The sequence below is a fragment of the Stegostoma tigrinum genome, chromosome 37 (assembly GCF_030684315.1).
Source record: "Stegostoma tigrinum isolate sSteTig4 chromosome 37, sSteTig4.hap1, whole genome shotgun sequence".
In the NCBI taxonomy this organism is placed as follows: domain Eukaryota; kingdom Metazoa; phylum Chordata; class Chondrichthyes; order Orectolobiformes; family Stegostomatidae; genus Stegostoma; species Stegostoma tigrinum.
Genome location: NC_081390.1, coordinates 11,436,341 through 11,456,681, shown reverse-complemented (window position 1 = coordinate 11,456,681; position 20,341 = coordinate 11,436,341). Strand labels below are relative to the sequence as shown.

Here is a 20,341-nt window from a genome sequence, read left to right as displayed (position 1 = left end):
TATCAGAAGAGAAAAAACACAACATATTTTATAAAGTAAACTGAGTTGGTTCAATTTTTTGCTTAAATTCCTCAAATGTAGAGATTGAAACTGGGATTTTCCCTTCAATATTCCTGGCACGCAGTCGGATTACATTCCAGGATTTTCCTAATCCCCAAGTCAGTGACTGACAAGCACTACAAGTAATAGTCAGAAAAATCACAGCCAGCTAAGCAAATCTAGACAGCCTGGAAAAGATTCTTTTAAGATTATGTAAGAGTCACACTGAAGGCTGTCTTGCACAACAGTTTGAAACCCGGCTGAAATAAAAATATGAGACAAAGGCCAAAGGTGGGTTAAGCAAGTTATTAAGCAAGCAGAGTAGGGATTTTAGTAAGGCAACAGCTTGTGAACATCCAGAGAAATCTCAACAAAATAGTTGGAATTATCACTTACTTCACACACCTTTTGATGGTATTCTTGAGATCAGATGACCTCACTCAGTGCTCTTTTCATGTGCAACTGAATCATTCATAGCCAAATCTCCCGAAATTCATAAAAGTTTAGATTTCAGGGAATTCTGACGAGATGCTAACTTTATCTGTTTTAGGACAAAATGAAAAAACAAATCTGTTAAGACCATAAGACATAGTAGTGGAAGTAAGGCCATTTGGCCCATTGAGTCCACTCTGCCATTTAATCATGGCTGATGGGCATTTCAACTCCACTTACCAACTTAAAACTGATCAAAAATGGTGTTAAAGTAAGTTTTACAAAGATGCAGGGACAATTTACAGCGGGCAATAACTGACCAAAGTGTCTGAACAAAGTTAGAACTGCTCATGAATGCATATTCCATTTCTATCCCCAAACTCTTGCATCCCACACCTGTGTTTCAAACTGTAACCACACATACTTCAAATCCAAATTTTCTTCCAGGATTACTGCAGTTATATTTTCAAAATGGAAAGGAAACTTCAGAGTACTTTGCTGCAAAGGGATTTGGGTGTCCTTGTGCATGAATTGCAACAAACTAGTCTGCAGGTACAGCAGGTAATAAGGAAGGCAAATGGAATTTTGGCATTTATTGCAAAAGGAATGAAGTATAAAAGTAGAGAAGTGTTGCTGCAATTGCACAAGGCAATAGTGAGACGACCCCAGGAGTACCGTGTATACTTATCATCCCCTAATGAGATGTACATGTATTGGAGGCAGTTGAGGGGGTTCACTAGTTTGCTTCCAGAGATGAGGAGTTGTGCAGTTTAAACCGATACTCTCTGGAGGTTAAAAGAATGAGAGGAGATCTAATTGAACCACATAAGATGCTAAAGGAGACGAACCAAGTCGATATAGAGAGGAGATTTCCTCATGTGGGACAATCTAGAGAAAGCAGTCATTGTTTCAGGATAAGGAATGTTAGATTTAAAACACAGACTAGGAGGAACTACTTCTCTCCAAAGGTCATGAATCTGTGGATAACAAAGTGTGGGGCTGGATGAACAAAGCAGGCCAAGCAGCATCTCAGGAGCACAAAAGCTGACGTTTCGGGCCTAGACCCTTCATCAGAGAGGCAAAGAATCTTTTCCAGGCTGTCTAGATTTGCTTAGCTGGCTGTGATTTTTCTGACTATTAATTGTAATGCTTGTCAGTCACTGGCTTGGGAATTGGGAAAATCCTGGAATGTAATCCTACTGTATGCCAGGAATATTGAAGGGAAAATCCCAGTTTCACTCTCTACATTTGAGGAATTTAAGCAAAAATTGAACCAACTCAGTTTACTTTATAAAATATGTTGTTTTTTTTCTTCCCATTATTTCTGATACATTATTCATGAATCTGTGGATTCACTTTCCCAGAGGTGCAGTGGATGCTAAACACGGAGTAAAACTTAAGGAGGAGGTAGGTGTTTAATGAGTAGTGGGATGAAGCTTTCTGGAGAGTCGGGCAGGAAAGTGGAGTTGGGGGCCGAGATGAGATCACATCAAATGGTGCAGCAGACTGAAGGGGCACAATGGTCCATTCCTGCTCCTAGTTCTTATATGTTAATATTTTCACCCAGGGAGGGGTACAGGAGAGAGTCTGGGTAGGATGCTGTTCAGTCAGTCGTTAGGGACCCGATGGGCCAAATGGCCTGCTTCCACACAGTAGAGATTTCATGATAACAATTCTTTGTTGGCGAATTTTCCCCATTTCTTCTTCAATGTGCAGATACCTCAGTGGCGTGAGAATCCGTGAGGATTTGGTCTCTACCTGTCCTCTCAGGTGTATATAAATGATCTCATTCTATTTCAAACAGTAGAGAAGCCCTGTGGTTTGACCAATATTTATACCTTAAATGAGCAAAAATTGTTTTGGGTGTAGTTTATCAGATCATTGACTGTGGGACGTTACTGTGAGCAAACTGATTATTGCATTTCCTATACCACAATGAGTATACTTCAGAAATAGCTCATAGGCTCCACAGTTCAATAGGAAATCCCAAGGACATGAAAGGTATATAAAGGATACCTCATCTTTTTGCCATTTCATCTTTTTATTCATTCACAGAACATGGCCTTTGCCACACAGGCCAAAATGTATTACCCAGAGGAACAGTTGAAAGTCTACCACATTACTCTGGGTCTGGGATTACATGTAGGTCAGACTGGGTAATGGTGGCAGATTTCCCTTCCCACAGGATATTTGGGAAACCAAACAGATTTGAAACACAGGCTCTACTTGGCCAGCTCTGTATTCCCATGAAAAATTCCAAAGTTAATTCAAATTCCACCCTCTGTCATTGTCCGATTCAAACCCATGTCCCCAGAACTTTAGCCTGGAGCGCTGAATTGCTAGTCCAGTGACATTTCCATGATGCCACTGCCTCCCCTATATCTACAAGGGCTCACCTCAGCTGCAACTTGACAAGCCAAAACGTTCATCTTTGCTCTAACAGAGTCATAGAGCTGTATAGCACAGAAACAGACTCTTCAGTCCAACTCATCCATGCTGACCACATATTCTAACTTAACATAGTCCCATTTGCCAGCATCCCTCCAAACCCTTCCTATTAATATACTCAGAGATAATGGGAACTGCAGATGCTGGAGAATTCCAAGATAATAAAATGTGAGGCTGGATGAACACAGCAGGCCAAGCAGCGTCTCAGGAACACAAAAGCTGACGTTTCGGGCCTAGACCCTTCATCAGAGAGGGGGATGGGTAGAGGGAACTGGAATAAATAGGGAGAGAGGGGGAGGCGGACCGAACATGGAGAGTAAAGAAGATAGGTGGAGAGGAGAGTATAGGTGGGGAGGTAGGGAGGGGATAGGTCAGTCCAGGGAAGACGGACAGGTCAAGGAGGTGGGATGAGGTTAGTAGGTAGATGGGGGTGCGGCTTGGGGTGGGAGGAAGGGATGGGTGAGAGGAAGAACCGGTTAGGGAGGCAGAGACAGGTTGGACTGGTTTTGGGATGCAGTGGGTGGGGGGGAAGAGCTGGGCTGGTTGTGTGGTGCGGTGGGGGGAGGGGACGAACTGGGCTGGTTTAGGGATGCAGTAGGGGAAGGGGAGATTTTGAAACTGGTGAAGTCCACTTTGATACCATTAGGCTGCAGGGTTCCCAGGCGGAATATGAGTTGCTGTTCCTGCAACCTTCGGGTGGCATCATTGTGGCAGTGCAGGAGGTTTTTTAACAAACAACTGCACCTCCCAGTCGCAAACCATTTCCACTTCCCCTCCCATTCTCTAGATGACATGTCCATCATGGGCTTCCTGCACTGCCACAATGATGCCACCCGAAGGTTGCAGGAACAGCAACTCATATTCCGCCTGGGAACCCTGCAGCCATATGGTATCAATGTGGACTTCACCAGTTTCAAAATCTCCCCTTCCCCTACTGCATCCCTAAACCAGCCCAGTTCGTCCCCTCCCCCCACTGCACCACACAACCAGCCCAGCTCTTCCCCCCCACCCACTGCATCCCAAAACCAGTCCAACCTGTCTCTGCCTCCCTAACCGGTTCTTCCTCTCACCCATCCCTTCCTCCCACCCCAAGCCGCACCCCCCTCTACCTACTAACCTCATCCCACCTCCTTGACCTGTCCGTCTTCCCTGGACTGACCTATCCCCTCCCTACCTCCCCACTTATACTCTCTCCACCTATCTTCTTTACTCTCCATCTTCGGTCCGCCTCCCCCTCTCTCCCTATTTATTCCAGTTCCCTCTCCCCATCCCCCTCTCTGATGAAGGGTCTAGGCCCGAAACGTCAGCTTTTGTGCTCCTGAGATGCTGCTTGGCCTGCTGTGTTCATCCAGCCTCACATTTTATTATCTGTTAATATACTCATCTTTTTAAATGTTGTAATTTATACCAGCCTTCACCATTTCTTCTAGCAGCTCATTCTATACAACTACCACCCTCTGCATGAAAATGTTGGCCTGCAGGCCCAGTTAAATCTTTCCCCTCTCACCTAGACCCATGCCCTCTAGTTTTGGATTCTCCCACCCTAGGGAAAAGACCTTAGTTATTCATCCAATCCATGCCCCTCATGATTTTATAAACTTCCAAAAGGCCATCCCTCAGCCTCTGATGCTCCAGGGAAAATAGCCCCAGCCTATTCACCCCCTCCCTATAGCTCAAACCCTCCATCTCTGGAAACAGCCTTGCTAATCCTTTCTGAACCCTTTCAGGTTTTGCAACATCTTTCTGAATGCAGGGAGACTAGAATGAAATGTTTCAGCCACTTTGGAATTCTCCAATGTCCTGTACTACTGCAACATGACCCTCAACTCCGATACACAATGCACTGACCAATAAATGCCAAATGCCTTCATCACTACCCTGTCCACCTGCGACTCCATTTTCAAGGAACTATGCACTCTAAGGTCTCTTTTTTTGGCAACACACCCCAGGACCTTACTGTTAAGTTCTGCCTGATTTGCCTTTCCAAAATGCAGCACCTCACATTGGACCTTGTTGTTCTTCACTGTACTGCCTTGGGGGTTCAAATGTCTTCCTTTCCCAGAGACTAGAATTGGGCACAGGACCAAGGTGTGGCCCTACTAATGCACTGCCAAACTCAAGCGGGAGTTTGACACATTTTTGTCTTGCCTCTACAGTTCAGCAATCTATTTGCCTGGTTGATTGCAGTGTCAGGCATGTCGAGCATTAAGCACACTAAAACAATTGGATCGCTATCAATTCCACCTTGGAAGTATTTTGACACTTTGTGGAGTGATTAAATTGCGTAGCTTTCCTTCCTACATTGCTGGAATGCAAGAAAGGGCATATTCCAGTATAATGATTTATACACTTCAAAAATAGCCTTTGTGAGGAGGAAATTAATCTGAAATGTCACTCAGAGCTTTGTACTTCAACAGATATTCAGGCAGCTTGAGGATTCAATATATGACAATGAAACAGAAGTTTTCATCTTCGCAATAAGAACAAAGGATGAGAAGTAGGCGTTTCAGTGTCGCTTATCTGTTCTTGGATTATGGCTGTCTCTTAACTCCATCCACCCTGGCTCCGTAACCATGAATAAATGGGAGAAACTCAGCCCATCTGCAGTTTTATTGAATGAATTAATTATTTATTGTCATGTGTATTTTACAGTGAAATACAATAAAAATACAGTGAAAAGCTTTCATTTGTCTCCATAATCCAGCACAATTTTTGATAATTTAAGAATAAGAGAAGATGAAGAGAAATGGCTTCAAGAAAAGTCCATCTGAGCATGAGCTCAGAACCACCAACGCCTTGCCAGACCCAACTAACACTGAAGTGGCCGATTCTCAGGTGCCATCTTTAACTACTTGGCCAATTTACCCTTGCCATCTGGGCACCCAAACATCAGAGACTGTTGCCGCAGTCAATATCACTGTAGTGCCCTCCTGACACTGCTTCTCTGCCACCAGTGCTGGACCCAGCCCACAACGAATCCTCAGGTGCCATCTTTAGCCTCCAGCCTACCTCACTGATGTTACCTCAGGGCTCATTCTCCTCCATGGTGCCTCTGAAGCCAAAAAATAAGTACACACTCAATTCTAAGGTGAATTGCACAGTTTACAAGTCTAATATCTGGAAGAGGGCATGGGGGTTATCTACTGTGAGAGTTCTTGTGCATTAAAACACTGAAGTCTGGCATCCAAGTTCAGCAAGTAACAGGGAAGACAAATGAAAGGTTGATTTTTATTTCAAAGGGAATTAAGTACAGAAAATGAGGAGGTCTTGTTCAAGTTAGACCACAGCTGGGATACTGTGAACAATTTCGGGCCCCTTATCTAAGGGACCATATGCTGCATTGGATGCAGTTCCCGGAAGGTTCAGTAGTCGGATCCGAGGTATGGAGGGACTATTTTCTGAGCACAGATTGAGTAGATTGGGCTCACACTCATTGGAGTTGAGAGAATGTCAAGTGATGTTATTGAAACATAAAACATTCATAGGGGACTTGACAGGCTAGAAGCAGAAAAGGTTGTTTCCCCTCATTGGGAAAGTTTGGGACCAAACAGCACTTTCCCAGAATAAAGTGTTGCCCAACTAAGACATGAATGAAACTGAGAAGAAATTTCTTCTCTCAGAGAATAGTGGATCTGTGAAAATCTTTACTGTAGACAGTTGTTGAGGCTAGGTCATTCAGTACATTCAAGGGTGATATAGACAGATCTTTAACTCAGAAAGGTTGATGGATATAAGGCAGGAAAGAGAAGTTGAGGTTATCAGATCAGCCATGATTTCATTGAATGGCACAGCAGAGTCGATAGACTGAATGACTCACTTCTCTCCCTATGTCATATGGTCTTATGAGCAAAGGTTGGATTGTCTGGGCTTGAATCCTCTAGAGTTGAGTAAGAGGTGACTTGATTTCAACGTACAAGATCCTTCACTGCCTTGACAGGGTAGATGTGGCCTGGCTGCTTCCTTTCGTGCAATTATTGTTTAAAAATCAGGTGTCACCACTTAGAACAGAAATTCGATGACATTTTCTCTAAGGGCGCTGAGTCTTTAGAACTCTGTTCCTGAAAAGGTGACCGAAGCCGATGTTCCCACTAAGTGGTGTGGTTGTCTGGTCCAAGATTCCATGCACGCCGTTCATGTTATTGACTTCCGGATCTAGGAACCAATGCTGCAGAATCGAGAGGAAAATCAGAGGGAAGGCTGGAGGTGGAAACTGTTTTTAAGGAGGTGGTAGATTAGGTTTTGTTAAGCAAGGGGGAGAAAGATGATCAGGGTGGGCGGAAATGTGGGTTTGACATTATAATCAGACGAGGCATAATTTTATTGAATTCGGGGCTGAGTGGCTGACTCATTCTCCTGATTCAGATGTTACTGTGTTTCTTATGCAGGTAGAGGTGGCTGCCCTGATGTGGTAACTAGCTGCCAGAAGTTATGTAGAGCATGACGTCAATCAGCCTGCAATGTGGGTTATTTCCTGGGGCAGCACTTGTGAGCTTAATGCTCCTGTCAATGTCCTCGTCTAGCAGCAGGAAGAATCTCCACTGGCATTACTTAAAGATGGGATCAAAATACCTGGAGAGTCACAGCAACCAGCAACTAACCTACAGGCGGTTTGTGCTTTCCCTGATTGTTTGAAGTTGCAAAACTCCCTAGGAAGTGAGGTGGGAGGTACTCAAAAAGGACTTGAGCTAACTTTGAGATTCCAGCACAAACCAGCTGCTGCCAGACAACAGTGCAGTGGTTAGCATTTCACTGGCATTTGGCAAGGCTTGGAGAATGAAGCTTAGAGAATGTTGCTGGGACAAAGAAAGGACAGAGCAAAAGCCAGATCCACTTAAAATGCTCAGGGAGTGATTCAGCCACCTGAACATTAAATGAATAAAGGTGACGCAAGATGTCTCGTGATGTCAACATGGTCGCCCGCATCAGATTTAGCCACCTACTGCAGCCACGATGCAATTGCAAAGCACGGCAATCTATGTGATGGTGACCATGGTAACCAACTTTAATGTGGTTGGCTTCTTCTCGGCTGGAACTGAAGATTTTAGCGATAACTTGTAGTGTGCCAGCCATTTTTGCCTGAGGAACCTGACTGAGGCTCTCCGCTCTGTGATAGTTAACTTTATTTCACCCTCTCTTGCCACAGAGAAGCATGCAGAGTCAAACTGGGACCTTGCTAAACTACGATAATAAAATGTGAGGCTGGATGAACACAGCAGGCCCAGCAGCATCTCAGGAGCACAAAAGCTGACGTTTCGGGCCTAGACCCTCTCTGATGAAGGGTCTAGGCCCGAAACGTCAGCTTTTGTGCTCCTGAGATGCTGCTGGGCCTGCTGTGTTCATCCAGCCTTACATTTTATTATCTTGGATTCTCCAGCATCTGCAGTTCCCATTATCACCTTGCTAAGCTTACAGGTTTGCCCACAAACAAAGAACTGTTTGTGTTTACAACAAAGACGCTGAAAAGTGGAAAGAAATAAAAAAAAAACAGGCATTGCTGGAGAAACTCAGCAGGTCTGGCAGCAACTATGGAACAAAAAACAGAACCAACATTTCAGGACCACTGACCTTTCTTTGGAACAATTCCGAAGAAGGGCCACTGGACCCGAAATGTTGACTTTGTTGCCTCTCTACAGATGCTGCCTGACCTGCTGAGCTTCTGCAGCAATTTCTGGTTTTGTTATAGCTTACCTGTTTTGCAGGATGTCACATGTCAACTCTGCCAAGTACCAGAATTGTAAGAGATTTGATTCCTTCAACATTCATCTGTTGTGTGATGACTGGCAGAGAATCAAGGATCCCAATGCCCAGTATCTGGCAGGAGTCAGATTGACTTTATTTTGCAATTGTCCCAGGGCTGAATTCCAGATGAGAGGTGACAGCGACAACCTTTGACATCAAGACCATGTTTGAAAGTCTTTGGTATGAAGGAGCCCGCACAAAACTGGAATCAATGAGAATCAGGAGCAAACTCTCTGCTGTTTTGAGTCGTATCTGGCACAAATAAAGTTGGTTGTGCTTGTTGGAGGTCAGTCATCTCAGCTCCAGGAATCTCTACATGAGTTCCTTAAGGTAGTGTTCTCGGCCCAACCATCTTCAGATGATTCATCAACAACCATCCCTCCATTATAAGATCAGAAATGGAGATGTTCACTGATGATTGCTCAAATGTTCAGCACCATTTACAACTTCTCAGCTACTGTGAAGCTGTCCATGTTCAAATGCAACAAGATTGGGACAATGTCTAGGATTGGGCTGACTAGTAGCAAGTAATATTTGTGCCAGACAAAACCAGGCAATGACCATCTCCACTAAAAGACAATCTAAGCATTGCCCCTTGACATTTAATGGTGTTACCATCTCTGAATTCCCCACTACCAACACCCTTGAGGTCATCGACCAGAAACTCAACTGAACTCGCCATATAAACACAGTGGCTACAACAGCAGATCACAGGCTATAAATATAACAGTGAGTAACTCATCTCCTGACACTTCAAAGCCTGTCCACCATCTACATGTCACATATAAGATGAATTCTCCTCACTTGTCTAGATGGTTTCAGCCTGAACAATACTGAAGAAACTTGGCACCATCCAGAACAAAACAACCCATTTGATTAGCACTATATCCACAAGCATCCAATCTCTCCACCAGCGATGTTCAGTAGCAAGTGTGAATTGTCTACAAGATGTACTGCAGAAATTCACCAAAGATTCTCAGACAGCACATTCCAAAATCACTTCCATCTACAAGGACATGATAGGAGATACATGGGAACATTTTCTTCCAAGCCAACTACCATCCTGACTTGGAAATATATCAGTATTCCTCGGTGTCACTGGGCAAAATCCTGGAATTCATTCCCTAATGGCATGTGGACAGCTTATGGATTGCAGCAGTTCAAGAAAGTAGCTCATGACCACCTTCTCAAGCAAAACTACAAATGAGTAATAAATGCTGCGATGCCCACATCGAGAAAATAAGATAAGGTCACTGTGCAACTGCCAGCTGCATTTCAGCCACAGTGCTGGCCAGGAGTCAATCCGTACCCCAAAACTGGCTGGCATCATCTTCATCACATAGAATGGGAGTGGCATGTATCAACCCTTCCCCATTCTCCAGTTAGGCTCATACAATCTTCTGGTGTAGATAATTTCAAAGATTTATCACTCTTTGAATGAAGAAATGTGTCCTCATCTCATCCTAAGATTTTACCCTCAAGTTTTAGATTCCTTAGACTGGGAAAACCACAACCTTTCTCAAAGCTTCCTGCCAAGCTCTTGATTACCACTGTCAGATGGTACCTCTCTCCCACAAATCTAAAATTCTCAAAAATCACAATTAAATTCTATTCAACTTCTTGTCTCTCTATCTCGGCAGCATCAATTTTCCTCTTAAACTATTCCTCAAACTCTCCATTCCTTGGACTCTGGACTCTTCCTTCATGCTTTCTTCTTTCTCCTTACCATTTCGGCCCTCAAAGTTCCACATTCTAGAATTCTTCACTATACCCCTTCTTAACCATCCTTAAAATGCACCTCAGTGACCAAACCTTTTTCTTGAGCTGTCTAAATGATGTTTTGTTTTGGATCATACCACTGTAAAGCACCGTGGAATGTTTCTGTATGTCGAATGTGAGCTACCAAATGTAAATAGTTGTTGAAGCAGCTACTTTTCAAGAAAGTATCAGTTCTCATCGTGCTTATAATTCTGTTATTGTTCTGTCTGGCTGCACAATTGCTCTTTGTTGTGTACATATTTATTCCTTCTATGTCCTTGCTCATCACATTATAAATATTCCATTATCTTCTGTGTCAATCTGTTCTTTTTTGCTACAGATTCTCTGGTATAAATGATACACTATGCAAAACACACAGAGATTCAACTTTGTACAAGTTCTTTTGAAAGCGCTTCACAAACAATACCCAGTTCTGGACCATCACAAATACACCACTGATGAGGTCTTGAAATCAGATTTCAGATGAGCTGCAAAGGAGATTTAAAACCAGGGCTTCTGTTAGTGAGCACAGAAATAGGAGAATGGGGCGATTGATGATTTCACTGAAGAACAGGCATCAAAGAGGACGCATCAAATTTCTGAAGTATTGAGACTAATTCTGGGTAGGATAGTCGTGTATAAGATGGATAGGTTGCATCTTAAGAGGACCAGAACTAACGACCATGCAGGAGATTCACTTGGGCTGTTGGGGAGCGTTTAAAGATTGGCAGGAACCTGACAGAGATCTTAGTTTCAAAGGAAAGAGTATTGATAAAGGAGGAAGTACAGTAGAAAGCATAAGAAGTATCAAAAAGGTCAAAATAGGAAATAGTGCCTTAAAAGAAGGCATAATTAAGGGCAAACCATTTGAATGTGCATGATATTCACAAAAAGGTTGATAATTTGAATACACAAATTGAGGTAAATTAATTGCCATTACGCTGACAATGTTACAGGACGGTCAAGTTTAGGAACTGAAGATCTGAGGATATTTGATGTATTGGAGGGATATGTGAAAAAAAAACAGGGAGATGATACAGCACTGTTAATAAAGGGATATACAAGTGCATTAGTAAAACAGGATCTTAGAATGAAGGATAACAAAGTGTGGAGCTGGATGAACACAGCAGGCCAAGCAGCATCTCAGGAGCATCTCCTGAGCTGCTGCTTGGCCTGCTGTGTGCATCCAGCTCCACACTTTGTTATCTTGGATTCTACAGCATCTGCAGTTCCCATTATCACTCTTAGAATGAAGGATCAAGACGCAGAATTAGTTTGGGTAGAGCAAAGAAACGGCAAGAGGTAAACATTGGTGGGATTTATAGCTATCAAACCTCAGTAGGAGCCCTCGTTGGGAATGGCATTAACCAGGAAATGAGAGGTAGATGTGACACTGACAATACAGTAGTGATGGACAACTACAATTTACACACGGACTGGGTTAACCAAATTGGTACTCAGGCTGTGGTGAATGAAGTCCTGGAATATGCGTTTCTGGCACAGTACACTGAACAGCTAACAACTGTTAGGCTATTTCAATTTAGCTTTGTATACGAAAAAAAGAGATTTAATTAATAATGTATCAGAGACAATAGGAAATGCAGATACTAGAGAATCCAAGATAACAAAGGAAAGCCGACATTTCGGGCCTAGACCCTTCATAATGCTGTTGTAAAGGAATCTTTGAAAAGTAGTTACCACAATATGATAGAATCTTGTTTTAAATTTGAATGTGATAAATATGCTCTGACATGAGGAACTTAAATTCAAATAGAGGAAGTTATGAAGATAGAAGCAGCAAGTTGGTCATGATGGATTGGAAAAACTATGCTAAAATATTTGGTTGTCGACTGGGAATAGCTGGTATTACATGAGATATAACAGATAGACAGATGTTCCTCCAAGGCAAAAACACCCAAAGGAAAAGGGAAATCGACTACAGTTAACAAAAGAAGATAAAGCTCTGATGAAGGGTCCAGGACCGAAACGTCAGCTTTTGTGCTCCTGAGATGCTGCTTGGCCTGCTGTGTTCATCCAGCCTCACATTTTGTTATCTTGGAATTCTCCAGCATCTGCAGTTCCCATTGTATCTAAGATAAAGACTGCACTAGATTGAAGGAAGATAACGAAATGTGAGGCTGGATGAACACAGCAGGCCAAGCAGCATCTCAGGAGCACAAAAGCTGACGTTTCGGGCCTGGACCCTTCATCAGAGAGGGGGATGGGGTGAGGGTTCTGGAATAAATAGGGAGAGAGGGGGAGGCGGACCGAAGATGGAGAGAAAAGAAGATAGGTGGAGAGGAGAGTATAGGTGGGGAGGTAGGGAGGGGATAGGTCAGTCCAGGGAAGACGGACAGGTCAAGGAGGTGGGATGAGGTTAGTAGGTGGGAAATGGAGGTGCGGCTTGGGGTGGGAGGAAGGGATGGGTGAGAGGAAGAACCGGTTAGGGAGGCAGAGACAGGTTGGACTGATTTTGGGATGCAGTGGGTGGAGGGGAAGAGCTGGGCTGGTTGTGTGGTGCAGTGGGGGGAGGGGACGAACTGGGCTGGTTTTGGGATGCGGTGGGGGAAGGGGAGATTTTGAAGCTGGTGAAGTCCACATTGATACCATTATGCTGCAGGGTTCCCAGGCGGAATATGAATTGCTGTTCCTGCAACCTTCGGGTGGCATCATTGTGGCACTGCAGGAGGCCCATGATGGGCATGTCATCTAAAGAATGGGACGGGGAGTGGAAATGGTTTGCGACTGGGAGGTGCAGTTGTTTATTGCGAACTGAGCGGAGGTGTTCTGCAAAGCGGTCCCCAAGGCTCCGCTTGGTTTCCCCAATGTAGAGGAAGCCACACCGGGTACAGTGGATGCAGTATCTCCCCTTCCCCCACCGCATCCCAAAACCAGCCCAGTTCGTCCCCTCCCCCCACTGCACCACACAACCAGCCCAGCTCTTCCCCTCCACCCACTGCAACCCAAAACCAGTCCAACCTGTCTCTGCCTCCCTAACCTGTTCTTCCTCTCACCCATCCCTTCCTCCCACCCCAAGCCGCACCTCCATCTCCTACCTACTAACCTCATCCCACCTCCTTGACCTGTCCATCTTCCCTGGACTGACCTATCCCCTCCCCACCTCCCTACCTACACTCTCCTCTCCACCTATCTTCTTTTCTCTCCATCTTCGGTCTGCCTCCCCCTCTCTCCCTATTTATTCCAGAACCATCACCCCATCCCCCTCTCTGATGAAGGGTCTAGGCCCGAAACGTCAGCTTTTGTGCTCCTGATATGCTGCTGGGCCTGCTGTGTTCAACCAGCCTCACATTTCGTTATCTTGGATTCTCCAGCATCTGCAGTTCCCATTATCACTAGATTGAAGGAAGTGGTTTCTAAGGATGCCAGAATGAGCGGTAAGCCTGAAGATTGGAGCAATTTAGAACACAGCAAAAAGAAGGCCTTTTGTAAAGATGCTAACTGAGAAGGGGAGAAGAGAACTAGAATGCAAGTTAGCAAGGAAGATAATGGTGGACTGCGAAACCTTCTTTAGACATGTGTAAAGGAAAAGATTAGCTCAGACAAATGTGAGCCCACTATTGGTGGGAACAGGAAAATTTTTTGATGAAGAACAGCGAACCAAAGAACTTCTTCACTGAGATGGTGGTGAATCTTTGAAATTTCCATCCTACAGAGCTGTGGAAGCCCAAACACTAAGTATGCCCAATCAGAAATCAATAGATATCCAGAGACTGATTAACTGATTATGTCACAGGATATGGAGATAGTACAGGAAGTCGGCACTAAGGTAAATGATCAGTCATGATCTAACTGAATAGTGGAGCAGCTTTGAATGGCCTATTCCTGTTCCTAAGTGAAGTATGAAAGACCTCAGCATCTAAACCTACGTCTTTACTAGAATGTATTTACATCAGGGACTTGCATTTACAAGTGACCTCTAGTGCTAAGTTCCAAGGTCACTACACAGAAATTTACTCAAAACAACATTCGAGAAGGCTGAACATCTCATTCCATGTCCTTTCCAACCAAACACCCAACTTCTGCACCCCAGTCCTGCCATGACACGGGATACTTTTGATACAGCCAACCCATTATTGCCACTCATATTATCTATTATCCCTTTGTTTAACTTTCTGTCTCTCTCTGGGCTCCGTCTCCACCTATCTGATCACTCTTGCTCTGGCAACTCTTGACCACCGTCTCCCCGAACCATCACTGAGATAAGTACCACCTTTTCCGAGCTACTCTCAGTTCTGAAGAAGGGTCACTGGACCCGAAACATTAACTTTGGTAGCATCTGTGGAGAGAGAAACAAACTTACTATTTTTGTTTCAGATTTTCATCATCCACAGCTCTTTGTGCATTTTTTGTGAAAAAGAGACAAGTTTTAAGCATGATGTTAAAGCGCCAAGGAGGAGCTGAGGAAGGGAACTGTATCATAGCATACCTACAATGTGGAAACAGGCTATTTGGCCCAACAAGTCCATGCTGACTCTGCAAAGAGCATCACACTCAGACTCACTCCTGTACCCTGCATTTCCTATAGCTAACTCACCTGACCTACACATCCCCAGACAAAATGGGCAATTTAGCATGGCCAATCCACCTAACCTGCACATCTGTGGACTGTGGGAGAAAATCAGAGCACCTGGTGGTAACACACATAGACACGTGGAGAATGTGCAAACTCCACACAGACAGTCACCCAAGGCTGGGATCAAACCCAGGTCCCTGGCGCTATGAGGCAGCAGTGCTAACTACTGAGCCACACCGTGCCACCCAGTGCCATTGTAGACCAGTGAAGGCACTGACTGATTGCCTATGACAAAGTGAAGAATGAGAGGGATGGCCAAAAGGCCAGTTTTGGAGGTACTGGAGTCCTTGGGTTTGTAAGACTTGAGCACGAGTTAAAATTCTCCAGTTCAGTGCCTAACTAGGTGCTTACAACAGTCCAAATTGTTTAGAACTTGACCAATGATGATGCTGAAACGCAATTTGACAATACAAGTCAAGAGGCAGCTGTGACTTCTTAACCCAAATTTATACTAAAAATGGTCTCCTTGCTATGAACAATAAAAGAATGAAGGTGGCATTAGATATTCAAAAGAAGCTGCAATCAATTGCTACGCTACGCATTCACAGTTCTAGATATGCAGCACAGAATCAATTTCACTGGCGACTGTGTGGCTTTAATGCCTTGGAATAATCATTCCGATGTCTACATACTGATTTACAGAAGCGCCTTTGATTCTCTGGCACCATTATGATAGCGATATAACTCAACAATTATGATTCCCTAGAGGCTGTAGAAGCTGTGCCAACTCTCCAATTAGACTTTAGTCAGCAGCTATAACATTTTGTAGATTTTTGGAAATATTATTTACAAAACCACCTGAAGGATTACAACCTTTATTAAAGATTTTGCAATTTTAGTTTTAATGGAGAAAAACAAATTCTGGGTATAAACATAAATTTTACAAGCACAGAGGCGACTCAAATTCAATAGACACTGTGTTCATTTGATAGCTCTTCCAAACCATGGATATTACAGCTGGAAATAGTAATGTAACACATTGTTTGAAGATTAAGATTTTCTTAGTGATATTAACCATAGTTTCTTTCAGCCATTCATTCATAATCATTTTTAAGATATATTTTCACTTAAGCATTTATCACTTTAAAGAATCGAATTTTCATTGCCAATTTGTCAAAAAACGTACGAGTGCAAATATCTTACTTTTAAGAAAAATGGGTTGGACAGAAACTGAGACTCCACTGTAAATTCAGCATGTCACTGAGTTATGCGAGACTAATGCGCTGCCTAAAATATCATGAAATTCAATGAGACTGCCTGGTAGGCCCTGTGTTGGTTTAACAGATAATAGCAATTCTGAAATTTTACTTGCAAACAAGTTCAGATATTAGTCCAGAAAAGTATCATAATCTCAGTTGGCTGTGCCCATCCTCAAGTGCGATTTCCAGATAAAAGCAATATATTGCAGATGCTGGAAAAGTAAAAGGAAAAGAAGAATGCTGGAAAAATTTGGCAGGTCTGACAGAATTTGTGGAGCGTGAAACACGGTTAACATTTTGGGCCTGATATGGCTCTGCTTCTGAAGAAAAATTATTTCAAACTCAAAATTTGAATACAGTTTCTTTCTCCACAGAAGCTACCAGATCCGTCGCGTTTCTTCAGCATTTTTCTGTTTTTATTGCTCCTTGGCTGGTCTCAACTGCAAACCTGAAGCACTCAATTACAATGCTATATATGATTTTTTTCAACAAATGAGAACAAAAGTTAAATTGAACAAAGACTGACCTGGTAATTTCACTCTATGTTAGCACCGGAAAAGCTGCCTTTATGTCTGTCAAATTCACCAAAGGCACTTTTCATATTTGATGAATGCGTTCAGCAGCAACCAATGTTCATAATAATTTCTTTTCCCTCCATAGCGCAGTTTAATGGCCTGAAATTCCCTATGGTTCAATAGCTCGTGTCTTGATGTAATGTGCAATAGCTTGGATTGATCAGGTGGCAAGTGATGAAACCATCTACATGAGCACACTAATTATTAAAGAAAAAGGAAATTGCAAACTTTATGAACATAACTATTTTTAAAGCCATCTGGTAGAAATCTCTCTCTTAAAAAGTATAAAAGTAAATCTTTTGATTTAAAAGAGAGGTAAGGGGAAACTTTTTCATACAGAGAATGGTGCGTATGTGGAATGGGGTGCCAGAGGAGGTGGTGGAGGCTGGTACAATTACAACATTTAAAAGGCATCTGGATGGGTATACGAACAGGAAGCCTTCAGAGATATATGGGCCAAATGGTTTAAATTTATCTAGGATATCTGGTCAGCATATCTGCTTCTGTGCTGTGCATCTCAATGACTCCATCTGGCATCTATGATGACTTGTGAAATTTGTAGAGTCATACCGCACAGAAAGTGGCCCTTCAACTCACCTTGTTTATGCCAAGCAACAAACACCAGACTACACTAATCCCATTTACCTGCACTTGGTCCATGGCTGATTATGTCCTGCATTTTGAGTGCTCATCTAGGAGCTTCTTAAATGATATGAGACTACATTCATCCACCACCCTCTCCGGTAGCATATTCCATTTTTCTAGCACCCTCTTTTGTTTTTTTGAAATAACCATTTTCACAGTGATGATCTAATAAAACGAACAACCATCCTATAGTCTGTATCCACGTCTTTAGAGATGAGGAAAGTGCTAAGATTTGGTTTAATGTAATCAAGAGAAACTGCTTCAATATTTGGCCACTCACATACCATCATATGGGTCAGCACCAGAGGAAATAATATCCTAACTTTCTTTGCACAGTCTCAATTCAGGAATCATATCTTTGGTACTTTGTAAAACCTTATGCCATATCATTCTTTATGCCTAAAATTGCTCTGACATATCCTCAGATGTTGTTTCCCCACCCCCACCTACATAAGAAGGACTATCTATCAGTAACACACGTCATCACCCTTCACGAAAAATCTAATCTGCTATAATTTGCAATCGTTTCCAACAATTTTAATCAAAGCATTTCATAACTTCTAAATACTATAAATTATTTCCAAATGGGCTGCTCACATAAAAACTACACCCGAACATTCTGCTAACTGTTACTATTTTTATATCAATTCTCCAATTATACCTTGTTCTGCCTGTATCTAGTCTCTGTCCCATGTTTGGTTTCATTTCTCAAGGTGTCTCTCTTATATGTTCGCTTCTCGTTTCATTGTCGAATGATTTTCAGGGCCTTAACAAGGCTATATATGATTTTTCACAAGCTCAACAAACACTAGGACAGTGATTAGGAGGAACTTGCTTCTTGTGAAGCATCGTGAAGCTTTTGAATTCTCCGCATCATAGATGGTCAACCATTGAGCAATTTCAAGTCACAACTGAAAATGTTTTTGATTTTGATGGGTTTGAGGCGTAGTGAGGAAGATGTAGCAGAGATAAAAGATCAGCATATGATCTCATTGAATGAAGAGCAGGGTATAGGTATCAGATAGTCGATTCTAATTTCTTGTTGAGCTATCAGTCCATAATAAATGTACATTAAATCTGGCAGAATTCTTTAGCCAGGTGAGCTGTAGCTCACTTTGAAGCCTTGGCATCTTAATCACTATGTTAGTTCGGTACATTATCACAATTTGAGTCCAACCTTCCGTTGCACAATATTATAAGAATACTTATAAGACCTTATAAACAGTAACGTAGAATGAGAAATGAACGAACCAGGTAATTTGTTATGAATCGCTGAACTCTTAATGAAAAATTACAATGTTTGACATAGAGTCATACTGAATTATTAACCTTCCTGATTAGCACAAGTGCCAAATAAGTGGAAACAAACATTTTGATGATTACAACAGTCAATAGCCTAGCTAATAATCTGAAATATAATCTGATTTATTGCATTATTCTGTATTATTAGAATTTATACGACAGATCGGTTGACCGTCCACTATCCTCCTGCCCATAATGGCAGGCTGGCCAACATTAATTCATTGACAGAATTTTCAATTTGGCAATTTTTATAATTAGTTCTATTGTCACAATATACCACTGAAATGTACACAGAGACTTAATTCAAATTACTGCATAATTCAATTTTACTGTGAATTAGACTGGCGTGCAATATGATACTCGCCCTCAGGTTTTGAAGTGATTGAGAAAATTTCTTGTGCCTTGTAAGAGTACAAGTAAATAAAATGAAACGTTCAAAATTAAGAGTAAGTCTGGGAATGGCATTAAACAAATGTTTAATTCCTTGTTTTTGTTCACTTCCTAAACACACAATTCAGTCATGTAAATCACATCATCTGGTGTAGATACAATGACGTTTCCTCTCCCTCGATAAACAAATTGTCTGACTATTGATTTAGAAAAAAAACCAAACAGCTTAAATTTCAGTGATGTCTTTGAAACAGAAGGTAACAAACCATCAACTTACAATAAATATGGTGCCTGTACAAGGTTGCACAGATTTTCCAACTTGAGGGAAAAAAAAACTTTCTATGTAACCATCAGAATCTCTTGCTAGGTGAAAAGTGAGCTCAAAAAATCACTTGGACGAACTATTACAATCATACCCATTCAGCTGTTTTCTTGCTTCAAATGAATTATACCCTGGACTCACAATCCCCTGGGATCATCCTCCACCTGTTTTCTGGCATCAAAATGAGTTGTGAGCAATTAGGTGCCTCACACATCTGTGGCCCTCCACCAAACAGTCTACAAGACAATGCCCTGAAAACTAAGACACAACAAATAAATATCCATCAAATCCACTCTGACCCTTACCGATTCTCTGATGAATGCAAGTAAAAGCATCCTAAAGATGAAACATTTTAATATAGTTCTTGCACGTGGAGCTGGTATAGGAGTAACAACGGAAACTAGCAGCTCAAAGCTAAACATCTTGCGCCAAAAAACTAATTAGTTAGCTGACGAGAATAAGAACAATCATTCTGCAGTAATCAACACTGCCTTTATTCCCAACAGTTTAAAAGTACCTGGCTCAAGATTTGATCCTCAGGTCAAAAGCACCGTTTTAAAACAATGATTCCCCTCCCATCAGCAAGAGTTCCACAACATATTACTGACAGTAGTGCATACTTTACCATTCAACTTCAGCAGATAGACAAGCTTGTCTCTGGGAACCAGCTTTCTGTGTCACCCCCACCAATACAACAACAAACAAATTTGCACCAGCCACCGGCGTGCGCACGCTCAGCTGTGATTGACAGATTCTCCAGCCATTCAGAATGCCGGGGGCCTCCGTCTGACCAATCGAATTGCCGGATCTCTGCGCCCTCGCCCCACCCCCTTCGTCAAGGTAACTTTTCTGTGTATCCAATTCTCTTCCTTTGCCCCCGTTATTAGTAACAACTCTG

The 20,341-nt window shown here is 42.6% G+C and overlaps 1 protein-coding gene across 9 annotated transcripts in view; it reads right to left on the bottom strand.

Moving 5' to 3' along the window:
* The window catches only part of rassf4a (Ras association domain family member 4a), a 199,285-nt gene extending 179,146 nt beyond the window's left edge, over positions 1 to 20,139 (bottom strand). For 5 of the 9 annotated variants that reach the window (XM_059640308.1, XM_059640315.1, XM_048563390.2 and 2 more), the window contains exons 1-2: positions 20,069 to 20,139; positions 436 to 580 (exon numbers count right to left, since the gene is read on the bottom strand). The gene's annotated coding sequence lies outside the window, so the exon portion shown is untranslated. The remainder of the gene's footprint in view (positions 1 to 435; positions 581 to 20,068) is intronic. The other 4 variants (XM_059640309.1, XM_059640314.1, XM_048563397.2 and 1 more) reach the window with 2 other exon arrangements.
* Positions 20,140 to 20,341: the final 202 nt, after the last annotated feature.